General features: G+C 44.3%; 1 protein-coding gene across 1 annotated transcript in view; it reads left to right on the forward strand.

The window, feature by feature from the left end:
- The window catches only part of LOC126536327 (cell adhesion molecule Dscam1-like), a 305,377-nt gene that overhangs the window by 163,950 nt on the left and 126,179 nt on the right, over positions 1-15,248 (forward strand). The gene's annotated exons all lie outside the window — the stretch shown is intronic.

Here is a 15,248-nt window from a genome sequence, read left to right on the forward strand (position 1 = left end):
GCTACACAAGAACGAACATATCCCACTAGTTCACCTAGTTTGAACACCTGGGAATTCGTTTCTGATTGTCAATGAGCGCGTTGATGCGACAGCCCGAGGCCTCATCCTCCGGGCGCCGTTAGAAGGCCAGTCCAACCCAGACAAGGTGGAAAATATACCACTTACATACACGCATCCACTACAACACTACAGACTATCCCGTAGAACGTTCCCTATACCACATGTGAAACTAAACTGTGCAGACGCAGCCGCTTGGCGCCAGCTCTCAACGAATACGTTCCTCAGCCTTGCGCTCTTCGCCGCACTTATTACCCTACCCAGTATCCCGACAAGTATCCTTTCTGTGGAGGACATCCAAACCTCTACCATTCTACATGGGAATGCTCCAAACCACCCGGCCTTCTTAGAATACCCAACGCCTCCCCATCCCAGTGCGAAGCCGCTCTTTCCAGCACAGCCTTGGATGACCAACGATACCAGATTGACCGGGTCAGCCGGATAGCAGCAGCAAATGAGGTTCTGGACTGATGGCTCCACCCTCCGGGACTTCATCGCAAAATAACAAATAAAGTTTTCTACTACTACTAGCGCTACTACTGCTACTGCTACTGCCACTCACTCATTAATACTGTAGAATTCCTTAATGTTGCCCGCTATGTCATTATGCATAAGGAATGCTACCCCGTATAACTTCCTATCTGGGAGTCCTCTATAGCACAGAACGTGGCCGTTAGTCAGTACTGTATCAACCTCACCAGTTTTTCTAACCTTACTAATACCAATGATATCCCAAACACTGCCTGATAGTTTCTTAAAGCATCCTGCTAAGTTAGCCGCACTCGAAAGAGTTCCAGTTTTAAAGGTTACAAAGGTCAGTTTTCATTGGCGGCCTGTCCGGGTCCAGAGATTCTTATCACCCTCTGCTGCGTTACAGGTCTGATCGCCGCCTTGGTGAGGTGCTCCGCAGCTGCTGGAGACTGAGGGAGATGAGTTAATTCTAGGAATCACAAGTCAGGTAGTGGCCGAATACTGCACCAGGGAGGCCAATTTCTGTTCTGGTGAGGGAGTGTCCTTGTTGAAGCTTAGTGGTCCTTCCTAGTTGGAGTAGTATAGCCCCACTGGTTCTCGGCGTTTTAGCCGGTGTCAGGCGCCACTCCAAGCCTGGAGATGTTTGAGAAATGGAAGAGGTGAATTCAAGATTACCACATTCAGATTAAAAGAGAAAATAAGAGAAAAAACATCGATATTCATATTATCGATAATAAAACTCAAGCAAGGACCACTAGCACGAGCGGGCTCTGTCTTTCAGGCCAACACTTCAGTCCATTTGTTTTTGCCTCATTACAGTTTCACAAGCAGACAGGTCACAGTGGCCTCTCCTGCCCACATTTTCGTTACTGCGATAAAATGCGCAAGGCAAAGCATTGATAGCAGTAGGAAGGTATGAAAACTACATTAAATAAGGTTATCGTTACATATAAACCACACAAATTGCAGTCAAACCATCTCACCAAGTAAATTGACGAGCAAGGTGTCACGCAACTTCAGGTAAACATGAACAGGTCTCTTTCCATCACGCAGAACACCCGCTGGCGTGATATAGTGTGCCATCAGCGGTGAACGAACATTTCGTACCGTCTCTCATTTCAACGCGTCTCGGAAACGTGCGCTTCAACACGTGACTCGCGGGAAGACACGCACATAAAGTCACTGGTCATCTCGGCTGCCCCACACTTTGCACCTACCACTGATTATTTCCAAGATATGGCACGGGGGCAGCGTGAGCGCTCAGCAGGGCCTTGCTCAGCCACGGCCAGGCTAGAGAAGGAGGCGCGCGATCACCTCCCCCATTTGTGTGCTCTGGCACGTTACCTTCCACATTTGCCTCAAGAAAACTGCGCACAGTTAAATGAGAAGCAACATACTATTTTAATCATACCATCCCAACAGAAATATTGACGTAATGCTGTTTTTTAAAGTTCTTGCAAAGAAAATTGACAAAACATTTCATATTTTGTTGCGCATGATAATATTTTTATGGTTTCATACTCCCAAAATTTGTTAAGCGTTTTTCCTTATATTTCTTTTCACTTCACACATTCCTTCTCCTACGACGAGCGCCGTCATAGCTTGCTATATTTCATCACAATTTCAAAGTCGCATTCGTGTTTCTGTTTCCGGTTGTGTTCCCTCCGTTTTCCAGATCCATCCAATTTCGTAAACCGCGTTCTGGCTTGTACGTCTTTTCTTCGAGGTCTCTTGATGTGTCTGCCTTTTCTTCTTCTGCGCGTCTTTGCACAAGTCAATATGATGAGGTGTTTCGCGACTCTCCGTTTCCAGAATGGATTCCAGTACCGGCAGGGCTAAGCGACGGAGCAAGGAAAAGCAAAAGAATGAAGTTCAACCTTAACGGTGGCACTGGCAAAAAGAAACTAATATGTGCTCGGTCTTCAAAATCCGGATTTGCTCGTTGCAATTTCTGTCTTGCTCTTTCCGGGTGGTCGCGTTCTTCTTCTCAGCATCGCGGCGAATCTTTCAATCGTCGCTTTTTTGTATATATATACATATAGAATTTTTTTTGCTGCGCATTTTCTCGTATAGACGCTTTGTCGGACGATGTTTGATTTCATCACTTCTAAATGCCTGATCCCGAATTTCTCTTACATAATTTTGCTTGCAATGTAGTTTTCATATATGAAGTGTGAATTACTTAGAGTTTCGGTAGAGACACGTTCAAAATATGTTAATCTATCTATTAGAAATTGAAACGTTGCGAAGGCCCCGTATGCTCTAAATAATGTTTCGCCTTTCACAATATAAGACATGCACGCATGCTTGAAGTGAACGTGGGGAAATTTCAGATCTTTATATATCACTGCCGAGTTGGCAACACAGGAATAGGGTGAAAAACGTTTTTTGAGTGGTTTGTGGGGGTCTTTAAGTGCCAAGAGGAAAAAGGACCTTGCCATATATATCTTGGGACGCGGAGGCAGCATATCGACGTTTCAACGTAGGCACAAATGGCACAAGAAAGTATGTGTTAGAGTCTAAAGCCTGGTTTACGCACCTCCATCGTAATGCTTTAATCTCTGGTCACGCTTGTCTTGACATCTGTAGTAGAAAGGCAAGTACACTAACAGGGACATGCCAATATCGATTAACTAGCTGTGTACAAAAACAGTACGCAGACATCTGTGTGCTTAACCTTTCACGGCATTCTGTACACATTCTCCGCAAACCCAATGACCCAGTTGTTAGATCCGGGGTTGTGTCGTGATTCTTTCTCGTCCCTCGTATGTCACGCTGTTCTTCGTGAGTGTGGAATGCAAACTTACCCAGCATTCTCTGCTTTTAAAACTGAGTGAAGAAAATAAATAAATCAAATCTATACTGGTTATAGAGGAGCGACAGGAGGCCGGCATGGTTGTGACACAACTGAAACATATTACATTTTACGACGTTATGTAATAGATGTGTGTTGGACCACTGTTAGCAACAACAAAGCACTCGCGTGCGCTGCGAGAGGTGGCACAACTGCGTCTTGGTGACCAAACAAGTGCCAAGCAATGTCGACAAAAGATGACGTGAAGCTCACGGTATTGAGGGGCCATATACCCAACCAATAGCGCAACATAACTCACCCCAGCGCACAAATTCCACCAGCGTATCGTAGTGTTTTTCTGTGCGAATTTGACGTTAGAAATTTACTTCAGTGGTTTCAGAGGAATAAAACTTTTTTTTAGCTAGCTCGACTGTGATCTACTTGGGGCCAGATAGAAATACCAGCTCGCGTAAATCACATAATGCGGCTAAAATACGAAGGCTCTGAGGTTTCGGTTTATTTCCCATCTCACTTACTCACCGCATACAGCATCAAGCAATTCGAACACGCTTCACTCTTAAAGATATTTACACCCTTTGGGGCTAATCTTGTCCCACAACAATAATCGTCACCTGCCTTCCTTGCGCTTCCTTTCTTGAAAACTCAGTGCTCGCTGCTTTACCGTTGAGGATGCAGTGTCACGCTGATATAACAGGCAAGCCATTCGCAACTTGGAAGTACCGGTCTCGCAACGTTAAAGAAAGGAAATGCGGGCAAGAGATGACGATCATTTCTGTGGGACAAGATGCGACAAAAGGGCGTAAGCTTTTTATAGTGAAGCTGTATATGGCTAAGGTACCGTGCACTTTTGTTCTCCGTGAACAAAAACTATCATCATCAATGGCCCATATCCCCGTAAGCATTCATATCCCTGTAAACAAGCAAAAAGTTCAATGGATCATAGCCCCGTTAGGCAGAGGCTACAAGCACTCAGTAGAGTGAAGCGAACAGTGTCTAAATTCTTTCTAATCACGCATACAACATACAGAACAGCACGTCAAAAAGTGTCATCATCAATGGTTCATACCCCCGTGAGCAATGACTCATAGTCCCGTGTGGTTCATGGCTACTCACTTTGCGTGAGTTAGCTGCGATGACACTACCCCTTTTGTCGTCGGTGATTTCAATGTGGATCTGTCGGTAAGGGAAAGGGTGTGGTCTACGCGTTCCTTGTTGCAGACATATTCTTTGCGATGCCACACTAATCCGGCTCAACCGACCACCCAGCGGCGTACGTGCATCGATTTGACACTATCAAAAAATGTGATTGCAGTTGCTAGTGTAATAATGACCACGGATCAAGACAATAAATGAGTGTGCGTACCTTTCATCACGATTACAACCCATCAAGACAATAAATGAGTTCGTACCTTTGTTTAAAATTATTTGTCACCTCTGTGTCCTGTGCTATAGAGCTTCGCTAGTCAACCACCTTCACAGAGTGGAATGGCTCATGATTTTTGGAGAGTTTAAGTCCACTTAAATTGCCCACTCAAAACAAAAAAGTAATGTTCCGTGGACTAAAATATTAGGCGCAAAAAACACGGACTCAAGAAACGTGAAGGACAACACAAACGCCAACATGAGCTCAAAGGTCACACTCTGGTAAAACAAAGAAAGGGTAAAAAAAAGGTATTTGTGCACGAGTGCCACACGAAAGTAAGCCAGTGCACGATTGTTTTTCATAATAAATTGTTATGCCTGAACCGATATCTGTAGAGTATGCACACGTATGTCCACAATTGACGGATTGGCGCAGCCGTCCTCAGATCATGCGCAGCTAGGCTTTTCTCTGTGTACACGTGTGTGTGTGTGTGTGTGTGTGTGCGTGTGCGTGTGCGTGTGTGTGTGTGTGTGTGCGCGTGTGTGTGTGTGTGCGCGTGTGCGTGTGCGTGTGCGTGCGCGTGCGTGCGTGCGTGCGTACACGTAATTCATGCAACACATTTGTCTTGCCATCTTTCGTCAGTCATTAAGGCAATCAACTCAATACACACGTATTTATGTTAGCACTCAGCGTAATGTGTGGTACAACTGGTCCTCGCTGCTTGCCGGTGTATGTTACAGCTTCGCTAGTACCTTATGCGGACTTCATTTACTCTCGTCAGCTAACTTTGTTTTTGAACTCCTGGACCTGTGACGTTTCCTATAGCGCCATTTTTTTTAAATGTTACGTGGAAAGGAATTGCCGTCGGCGTTATACGTTCCTCAATCTGTTTTCTTTGTTTTCGTTTCAATCAAGGAAAGGATTATTGCGAACATGACAAGGTGTTGACTGAATGAAACATTTGACATCGTGTAGCACAAGGACAGTCATAACAATTTTTTTTTCGTACGCCCTTGTCAGGCTGAGTCGGCGCAAAACTGCTCCCTCTTTACCCCTTAACTCGAAAGAAGAGGATTAGAACAGAGGTCAACAAACCAGAACTGAAATCGCAAGAAAATGGAGTAGTGATATCTATGAAAAAAGAACTGCAACAAAGAACCGCCTTGGGGGCACAGAATGGAACGCGAACAAGCGTAGGCAGGAAGCGGAAAAGATTCGCTCTGGGGCGCTGCCAAGTGATACATCTTTATAAACGCCTGCCGCCTGTCGCAGTGCTTTGGAATCTTCCTTCCGGTGCTCGCGCCCGTTCTCGACGGGACAATGAGGAAATACCGCCCAAATATGCGCTTTAAATGTGCTCCTTTACCACGGAGACATGGGACAATCCCGCTGGCAGCTCTTTTATTCGCGGTCGCCTGGGTTACAGTAAGTACCTTTAGGACGCGCTTCTCTCTCTCTTTCTCCCTCAGCTTAGGATTATGTCTTTACGTTTCGATTTAAAAGAGTCATTCTGAAGAATAGGGAATTTCGGACTCCGTTGAAAGTGGTAGGCACTAGTTGTTTAGAGTTTTGATAAATTTGTTGTTCTTTTTTTCGTTCATGCTAGGGTATGAGTTATGGGTTTGTTTAAAGAAGAATAATATCAAATGCTAAAGTGTTTCTTACACACGGTGTTTGCTTCCGCTCTCTTCATATATATAATGAACGGGGTAAAAAACGAACGACTCGGTTTTCCAGCACGGCTCCGTATTCAAATTTTTGACGGTAGCGTGGGTAAAACTTTTGAGACAGCAGAACAAAGAGGAACCGCGACATGTTGAACTATACAACAAATGAAAGAGAATGAATTGTACAGGAATTATCAACAGTCCACTTCCGAAAGCGAAGCAGCCCGGTGAATAATATTATTCTTCGGCGCTTTCTTTATTAACTTTTTTCACAGCTTTTATAATTCTCTGTCATTGTGGAGACTATTTCGGATTGATTCGTCTGTACACGTCACTTGGGAAGCATTTCTGTACACCAGTTTTATTAGAAAACTAAAGTACAGAGAACATTCCTGTAAAGATTTCTTTTTCTCCCCGGAGAAAAGTAAGGGCATCTGCAGTGTGCCGCCAAAAATATCTAGTGTCAACACCCAGTGAGTAATTAGGTTTTCTCGTATCAGAGGTTTTCTTTTTACGAAGCGCTACGGCGACCCCTAGTACGCAGACACTGGTCTGCAGGCTTTGGATTCTAACCTTATCTTTATTTGCAGACTGAGTGTCGGTTAAGTTTTCAGGCTACGCACATTCCTCATATGGTTGCTGCTCAATGTTTCTTCTTCTTATTATTATTTATGACCATTTCAAATGCTTTCACCACTCTATATATTCTCGCATTTTACCGTTATTCATAAATTTAAGTGCTCACGTCAACCGCAGGGTGCAGTTGATTCTCCGGTTTCACATGTCACCACCATTCGCACGAAACACGTAGCAACTGAGCGCAGCATGTTGTGGACTTCGTGCGATAGCCGTTGCCACAAAATGGCTGGTCATTCCGGTTCGTTTCTGGGGAAAACTACCGAACCAGCGTGCGGAACAAACGACCTCGGGTGCGCAATAACCGTTGCCTGGATGACACCCCTAACGTGACCGTGGCTTAAAACTTCTCTGAGCACAAACTACAATTGGGTTCTATGTGACCACGGTGGTCACGCAGTGCGCACAGGTCCGGCTAGCCATTGTCTGTCGCCGCGTTTCAGATTATAGCGAGGACGCTTTGGTGCGGTTGCTGTTTGGTGATAAATTAGTGCTGCTTTCTCTCTCTCTTTCTCTCTCTCTCTCAGTATTTCTCTCTCTCGCCAATACACTTATATACGGTCAAAGAGTTGTACAAACACACCTAAACCGCCGCTTGAGCGATCGTTTACAAAGATTAAGCTTTGTCTAATGTGTCATTATTATATTATTATTATTAATTATTGTGAATTCTAGAAAGCGTCAGAAGCTCGTGTACTTGGATTTAGGTTCACGTTAACGAGCCCAAAGGAGACATAGGAGACATCGTATCATAGTTGTGGCCCGTAAAGCACTAGAAACACCACACTCTGCATAAATGACTAGTTTTGGGGTCACGCAGCTAAAACCATTTTTTTTTTTTTTACCACGGCCAATGCTCACTACAACCTAGTAAAATATTGCCTTCACCAAAACCTATCGGGAAGAATTTATGATGTAGTTAGTTTATCTAAAAAGTTGCCATCATATTACACAACCTCTTACTACCGCGAGGGGTATCATTACTGAGCTATTTAAATATGTATGCGTTATGGGAACCCAGAGAGGACCGTATGTATAGCTCCAGTGACGAATGCCCTACACCGCGTTGTGGGGAGCTGCCAAGCGCGAGTTAGTCACCCTTGAAATAACGTTGCCCAGCGCGCAGTCAACTACTGCCGCAAAGCGCTGTGTAGCCAAGCACAGCGGAATTGTACCCCAAGCCGCCGTCGCTCCGCAGGCTCACGCTTGAGAGCCCAGGGCGCGAGACTGTCCTCGGCGACACCAATGCTAAAAGAAGCTAATGGCTGTGTCCGGTCACGAATTGTGTGTCCTGGTAGCAAACCGTGACAGCAGCATATCGACGTGCGTCTCCATGCACTACAGCCATTGCCACAGTTCGTAGAACTCACGTGTTTCGAGCTACGCTGTTACAATGGCAAATCGTGGATCAACGATTGCCTACGGGAGCCATTTTTGGTTGAAAGCACCACTTTCTTTAAGACACAAATGTGCAGAGTGTGCGTTACCTTAGAAGCATCTTTGTTTATTCAAAGCACATGCACATACCGCAGAAGTTCTCGCTCATGCAATACCTTCGAGCACGCTCAACAACAACCATGATATTACTACTACTACTACTACTACTACTACTACTACTACTACTACTACTACTACTACTACTACTAACAACAACAACAACAACAACAACAACAACAACAACAACAACAACAACAACAACAACAACAACAACAACAACAACAATAATAATAATAATAATAATAATAATAATAATAATAATAATAATAATAATAATAATAATAATAATAACAATATTCAATCATTCAATCAAGCAGTAGCTATTTAACGTGTCCAGGTAAAACGCTGAAGTCTTGGTGTGGGTGCAGGTGCAGAAAAAAAAAGAAAAATACGCAAAAATGTAAAAAAGAATACGTCCAAATGTTATAACAGAAAAAATAGAATAACAAAACGAAAACAAATCTAACTGGATAAACAGCTACATAATGAAGAACAATGTAGCAATAAGGCACTTTTGAGAGACTGACAATGCGTACGGAAGGAGGGAGAGGATGAGGAAAACAAGAGAGAAGCGGGGTCGACCAGAACTGCGTCTGGTTGGCTACCCTACTCTGGGGGACTAGAAAGAGGGAATACAAACATGAGCTAGAGAGAGGGAGGGGGAGGGAGGAAAAACATGGGGAGCTCGGTACAAAAGAGAGAAACTATGAAAAGACATTCGAGGAGTGTAGCTAGAAAGAAGGCTCAAAAGACAGTGCGAAGTTCGGAAAAGAAAGAACGCAACGCGTTCTGAGAGATATCAAGATAGAGGAAGTTGCAGTTACAACAACTGCATTATGTAGAGAGGCGTGTGTGCTGAAAGTGGCAGGAGCGCGGAATGGCTTGTGTTCCCTGATAGACTTCTTCGGAACCCGCACTGAAACCGAAGCTAGTAGATCGGAACATGCAACGATTCCTTGAATGATTTTGTATAAAGAAAGGACGTCGCTTCGACTAGATGGCGGTGCATTGGACCAGGCGGCCGTCAAGGTCACCCGATACCATAGGCGGAAAGTGGAAAGTTTCCATTTTTTCGGGGGGAGGGGGCTGCGTCCATCAGGAATATATATATATATATATATATATATATATATATATATATAGCCTGTCATAACAGCTGTTGTAACACTGATTCCGATCGCGCTGTTGGGGGCGATCAGATCAGTGCACCGAACGCGATTGCTTAGCGGTTAGATTTTTTGTATAGGTATTGTCTGATAAACTGGGAGTGGCGCCCTTACACGGGTGTGGTTCTTACAGGGATTTATACGTCAAGAATGTTCCTCCGTATAATTGTCTTAGAAGCTTCGCTATCCCTAATCCTGCTTCGCCTTTCCGGCGAAACAGCAGCTTCTTCTTTCTTTTGCTGAGTTCGACCACAAGCGCTGGTGCGCATGACGGCTAATTATTCTGATTTCGAGTGAATCTGACTTGGCGTCATTTCGGTTAGGTTACCGGGTGTCCCCACTATCATACACTACGATTTAAAAGTATGCAAATGCCACGTAGTCGAACAGAACCAAAGTAATGTTGTTTGCCGTCGCTTGAAGATGCTAAAGATGGTTGGCATACCGCTTAATTATGATTAGTCTTTTTAATTAATCAGCTTCTCAGATATCATAATTAGATTAAAAGTGGCAATGAGAAAATCGTAGAGCAGAAAAACTTCTGATACAGCTTTTTGTTGCTCAATACATGCCGCATGAAAGTGTTTTTCCGAGCGCGAAAGAAACCCGCGAATATGCGCAAAGTTCCTCGAGCGGCCAGTCGAATGGCGAATTTGAGTGTATTCGCCGTTTCCTTTGATTTTTTTTTTTAATTTTCATTTCTTTAAAGAAAACGACGAAAAATCTCGCGCGGCGATGAAGACAGATTTCTTGTCTTCTATGAACGTAGAGAAGTCTACAACTTGAATAAGCAGAGAAAGAAGTTGTTTAACGAGAATCATTTTGAAGGATTTACTGTCGTCATGTAGTGTGCACTTCTAAGGAACGAAAATTTACATCGAGCCGAGATACCCAACATTGCTAGCAGCCGATGAGACATGTACCCGTTGTACTTGAAGGTTTTCTCTTTCTTTTTGTATGACAAGCTCTAAAAGCTGCCAAGCCACAACATCTCCTCCGAACTTTAAGAGTACGGCAAGCACAGACATGTAAAGCAAACATTGACAACGAACAACAACGCAGGAAGCTTGGGTATCAGGTCTTTGCAGGCGCCTCTCAGACTGTCACTCCGCAGGCTGACATCCATAACTTTCACATTAAAGAAGCTCGTTCAAAGTCGTGATACTCACACCTGACAGCAACTGCACGCGCGGCGGTATGAGGATGGTGGCTTTATATGCTTAAGCGAGAAATGACGCTTATATGTGACGACGCGGTTTGTTTTATCGTGCCTACGTAGGACACCCCATCTGATAACATTCCAGTCGGTACTTCTCCAGCATCACAGCTGCTTTTCAAATCTCCATCACTCCACTTCACGTGTGCACGTTGTCGTTTAGGGGGCTCACTTTGCTTACCACTCACACTTCTTTTTTTCATCAAAGCCGCCTGTGCCCGACACGTTTACATCTTGGCACATCGCTCTCCGCCTTAAATTTGTTTTATATTATATTATGTTTTGTTGAAACTAAAACAAGACAACACTGCACGATAGCATTACTGAGTGTAGAAGTCGACTTCAACCTCCCAGCTTTGCCCTCGACTAGGTGGATTTGCTTTTTCTTAGCTGGTTTAGTAGAAGCAACTCGTCGAAGAATGTGAGTGTTGATATGCATATTTCGGTGCAACTAGGAAGCATCTACGAGACCGTCCTAAGGCGCAAAAATAAGGTGTTTCTGTGCATTCATTCAAATTTGTGAGCGACATCGCTATTTGTTTCCATTGCGCGAATCAAAGCTGCGTGAGGAAATGTTGGTGGTGCCAGCGGAGAAATGAATAATGTAAGAAATACCATCCCACTGAAGTTGCTCAGGAGGAAACTTCCAGCGATGGTTGCAGGTACTCAGAATCGCATATATTCCTTCGACTTAAGTACCTATATTATGTGAGCGCTAGACGTGTAAAGACGTGTAAGTGTGATGCTCGTGATAATATCCGCGACTTTTGTTCTACGACGTGACGACGCTGAGGATTACTTTTTCCATATAGATTATTCCTTACATGAGCTGTTAATTCATTTTATTTATTTTTTGTTGTTGTCAGGAAGTAAAAGCGAAGGTGCACCCACCAGGAGCGAGCGTTTTCACTGGCGCGTCCGAACTGTCGCAGATTCATAAGAAGCTTGAACTGACACACGGTTATGGTAGGCAGGGAGGTAATGCTTATACTACGCAATGTTGATGCCACATCTAAAACGAAAGAGGCTGGGGTTGTCTCAAATACCAACGGCATGAAGGAACCGTCATTGCAGCGCACCTATGGCATAATTAAACTTTATTTTAAAATATCGCCACACCTTCCATCCGTGAGGATGATCGAACAAGGAAGCTGTGTTAGTTACACCGATTGTTACACCATGCAAGCCAAACTTCGCAAGCATTTTATATCGTAAATCTTTTGTTTCACTATTCTTTCATCTCATTTTCGCTTTTGCGTGCTTCGCGGAGTCGGCATGCTTTAGGAGTTCTTTATTTTTTGTGATTGTCCCAGTGCTTTCTTTTTGTGCCTGACGGTTCTGTCGGTATTTTCTGTCTTTGTTTTCGTGTTCAAGTATTCCACCCCTTTTTTGCACGCCAGTAATGCGAGCAAGGTTTGGCGTGCAATAAATTTCATCTGATTGTTTTTTATTCATATTGTGTCTAATGTTTTATTTGCTTGGTCTTGTGTTGTCTTTTCTGCCGCTTGTTCATGAGTTGCCGTATCTTGTGTCTGCACTGCTCGGTCTGCCTCCTCCGTTTGCGGCGCTTTGTCTGGAGACGATGAATCTTGCGTTGCTTGCTCTTGAGTTGATGGCGGATGACGGCGTTTACATTTCACAATTACAGCCTTGTGCTTCAAAATTAAATCTGTCTGCCACGTAAGACAATGAATGGCACATACCTCCGTAAACGCGGCCTCCACATTACGATGAGAGAAGTGAAATGCTACGCTAGAATGACGAGTGGCAACGGAGTCAGCTGTGGAAGAAGACGACGACAACGACGAACGCGGGAGCTGTGGCACGAGCGTGTTCCCGCGGTAACGCCGAGAGGCGCCAGGAGCCAACTGTGGAAGAAGAATACGACGCTAGGGTCATTTCTGATGATGACAGTTTTAGCGAACTCCGACAACGACGGTACAGGGTCCGCATGAACAGCTTTGCTGTAAACATCAGCGGTAACAATACATGCGGAAATATTGCAGTCCTCATAAGGGTGCATCAAACACAAGCAAGTTTCTCTCTTTCTATCTTTCTTTTTTTTTTTTGTTTTAGTGCGCGTTCTATCGATTGGCGCAGGCTGTTCCTTGAGAGCTTGATAGTTATCGGAGCCTGCGGTAGCATGAGCAGCCGCCTGGTCTGGCTACATCCTTGCAGGTGCGTCATCCGACGTCTAAGGAAAAGGTGCACCCAATAATTGCGCAACGCATTATAAGGTGTCTTGCTCGTGAGATTGTAAAACCGATTTAAGTAGTACAGAAATTGACGGCACAGTTCGGGGATCAAACACTCTTAAGGCCCCGCGTGCTGTCCTGGCATAACAAATTCACGGAAGGCAGTGAAGGGGTTGAAAACGAGAACCGTGATTGTTGACCTCTGACAAGTAAGGCCCGGCTTTAACTGGCAAGCTGCTTCCAACAATGTATTTGTGCCACCTAGGAAATTTTACAGGCTTACTTCTTGCACGATCATAGCAAAATTAATGCTGTATATTACTGTGAGCTCTTGAGTGAAGTTCAGCTTGCTTATCAGCGCAGACGTGACCAACCAATACATAAAGTGATCCTTCTTAACGATCGAACCTGGCCACACACTGTGGCGTGCACATATATAAAGGAAATAGGTTCGACCTCACCGGAACACCATTCTTATGCCCCTCACATATTGCCCGATAACTTTTATCACTTTGGACCGCTCAAAGAAGGCCTGGGAGGCCGACAATTCGATGGCGACGACGCAGTGGAGAGCTATGTGTGCGCGCGCGTGTGCGCCAAACACATCAAGGTCACCATCATCACCATCATCATCATCCTCATCATCATCGTCATCATATGTGCAACTGGCTGCTGACAAAACCCACTTCTTTTTATGATGGCGGAATCAAAAGCTGTAATTTCGCAAGGAAAAATGCATTTAGAACTTAGATTTAAAAAAATAATACATCCGTTATTTATTTGTCGCAACAAATAATAAACTTTAAATACGAATCTTGTTTATTTTTTCCACACCTATAGTTTTTGCACCAATGTTATTTAACAAAGCTCAAGCTATATTGTTGTCTGCCTAAAACATTACCGATTTTGAAAGTTGCCGAGGGGCTCATACGTAAACAGACCCTCAAAATTCATTCTACGTGAGCTCATAGAAAGTAAACGCCCTCATTTCGGAACATCCGAACCGTTCAGCGCGCGGAGGTCACTGAACTCGGCTCAAGTGGCTCAGGCATGCGAGCGGGGACGTTAGGCTGTGATCGTGTGGCGGAAACACGTGTATATCTACGCGCAAAGTTATAAGCATATACTCGGGCGCGCGCATTAAGCCTTGACGGTTACTGTTGCACAAAAACGAGCAACTCGCATTGGCTCATGCTACGTGCGCGAACGGTCAGGCGGCACCCGGCGTTTCTTTTTCTTTCCCTATTTTCATTGTTGTGCGGATGCACTAATGACTGCAACGCGACGTGATTAATGCAAATGAAAACGAGACGTTCCCTGCTAATGAACGGCGGCGGGTCAGTGGTGACCCGCGCGGCACGCATGGCGAAGCACATTGTTTCCAGGCCCGGCGAAAAGTGCAGCGATTCTTCAAGCGCGCCCACGGTTCCTTCTTTACAAAGGGCCAATTGTGTTGTGTCTGCTTATCTGTTGCGAAATATGGCTCGCGCAAGAAGAAAATAAAGTTATCTCGAAGCAAAGGGCTACCGTGAATGCGTGCAGGGAGCAGGGTAGTTTTCCAGCAGCAGCGCAGTGTATAAAAAGTTCCGAGTGTGGCTCAAAAGAAACCGCGAATGACTTAAAAAGATGCACCTGAATAAATAAAAGTTCCTTCGAGCCAAAGCGTCTCCTTTGAATGAGCGTCATTTTCGCGTCCTCACTTTATTATAGAAATTGGCTTCCACACGATTATTATGTCCTGGAAAATGTTAGCTTTGTTCTTCCTAGTTTCAGCACTACTTCTCTCCAGAAAAATTTTCCTCTCACATATCCTCCCGCACATATTTTCTAAACCTATAGCTACTGAGAACAAAATGAAAAAACAAGAAAGAAGCAGAGCTGAATCGACGGTCTTGTGCCTCGCAAATGATTGCATCGAAATTGGTTGCGGAGATAACTTGTGGCAATGAAGCTGCCTGAGCATACAAACCCGCAATGAGCAAAATCATCTTGAGAGTTTTTAGAGATTTTAAAAGGTACTTTTTATTACTTTTTCTTGTGCAAGTTGGTCATGTTTTTGAAGCAATTATGGTGTCCATGGCGTCTGGGCCTCTGTTGTTATTTTATTTTAATTTGGCTGCACTGGCTTTTAAAGAGGTATACCACGATGCCATAGGTTATTTACA

The sequence above is a fragment of the Dermacentor andersoni genome, chromosome 4 (genome assembly GCF_023375885.2).
Source record: "Dermacentor andersoni chromosome 4, qqDerAnde1_hic_scaffold, whole genome shotgun sequence".
Lineage (NCBI taxonomy): Eukaryota > Metazoa > Arthropoda > Arachnida > Ixodida > Ixodidae > Dermacentor > Dermacentor andersoni.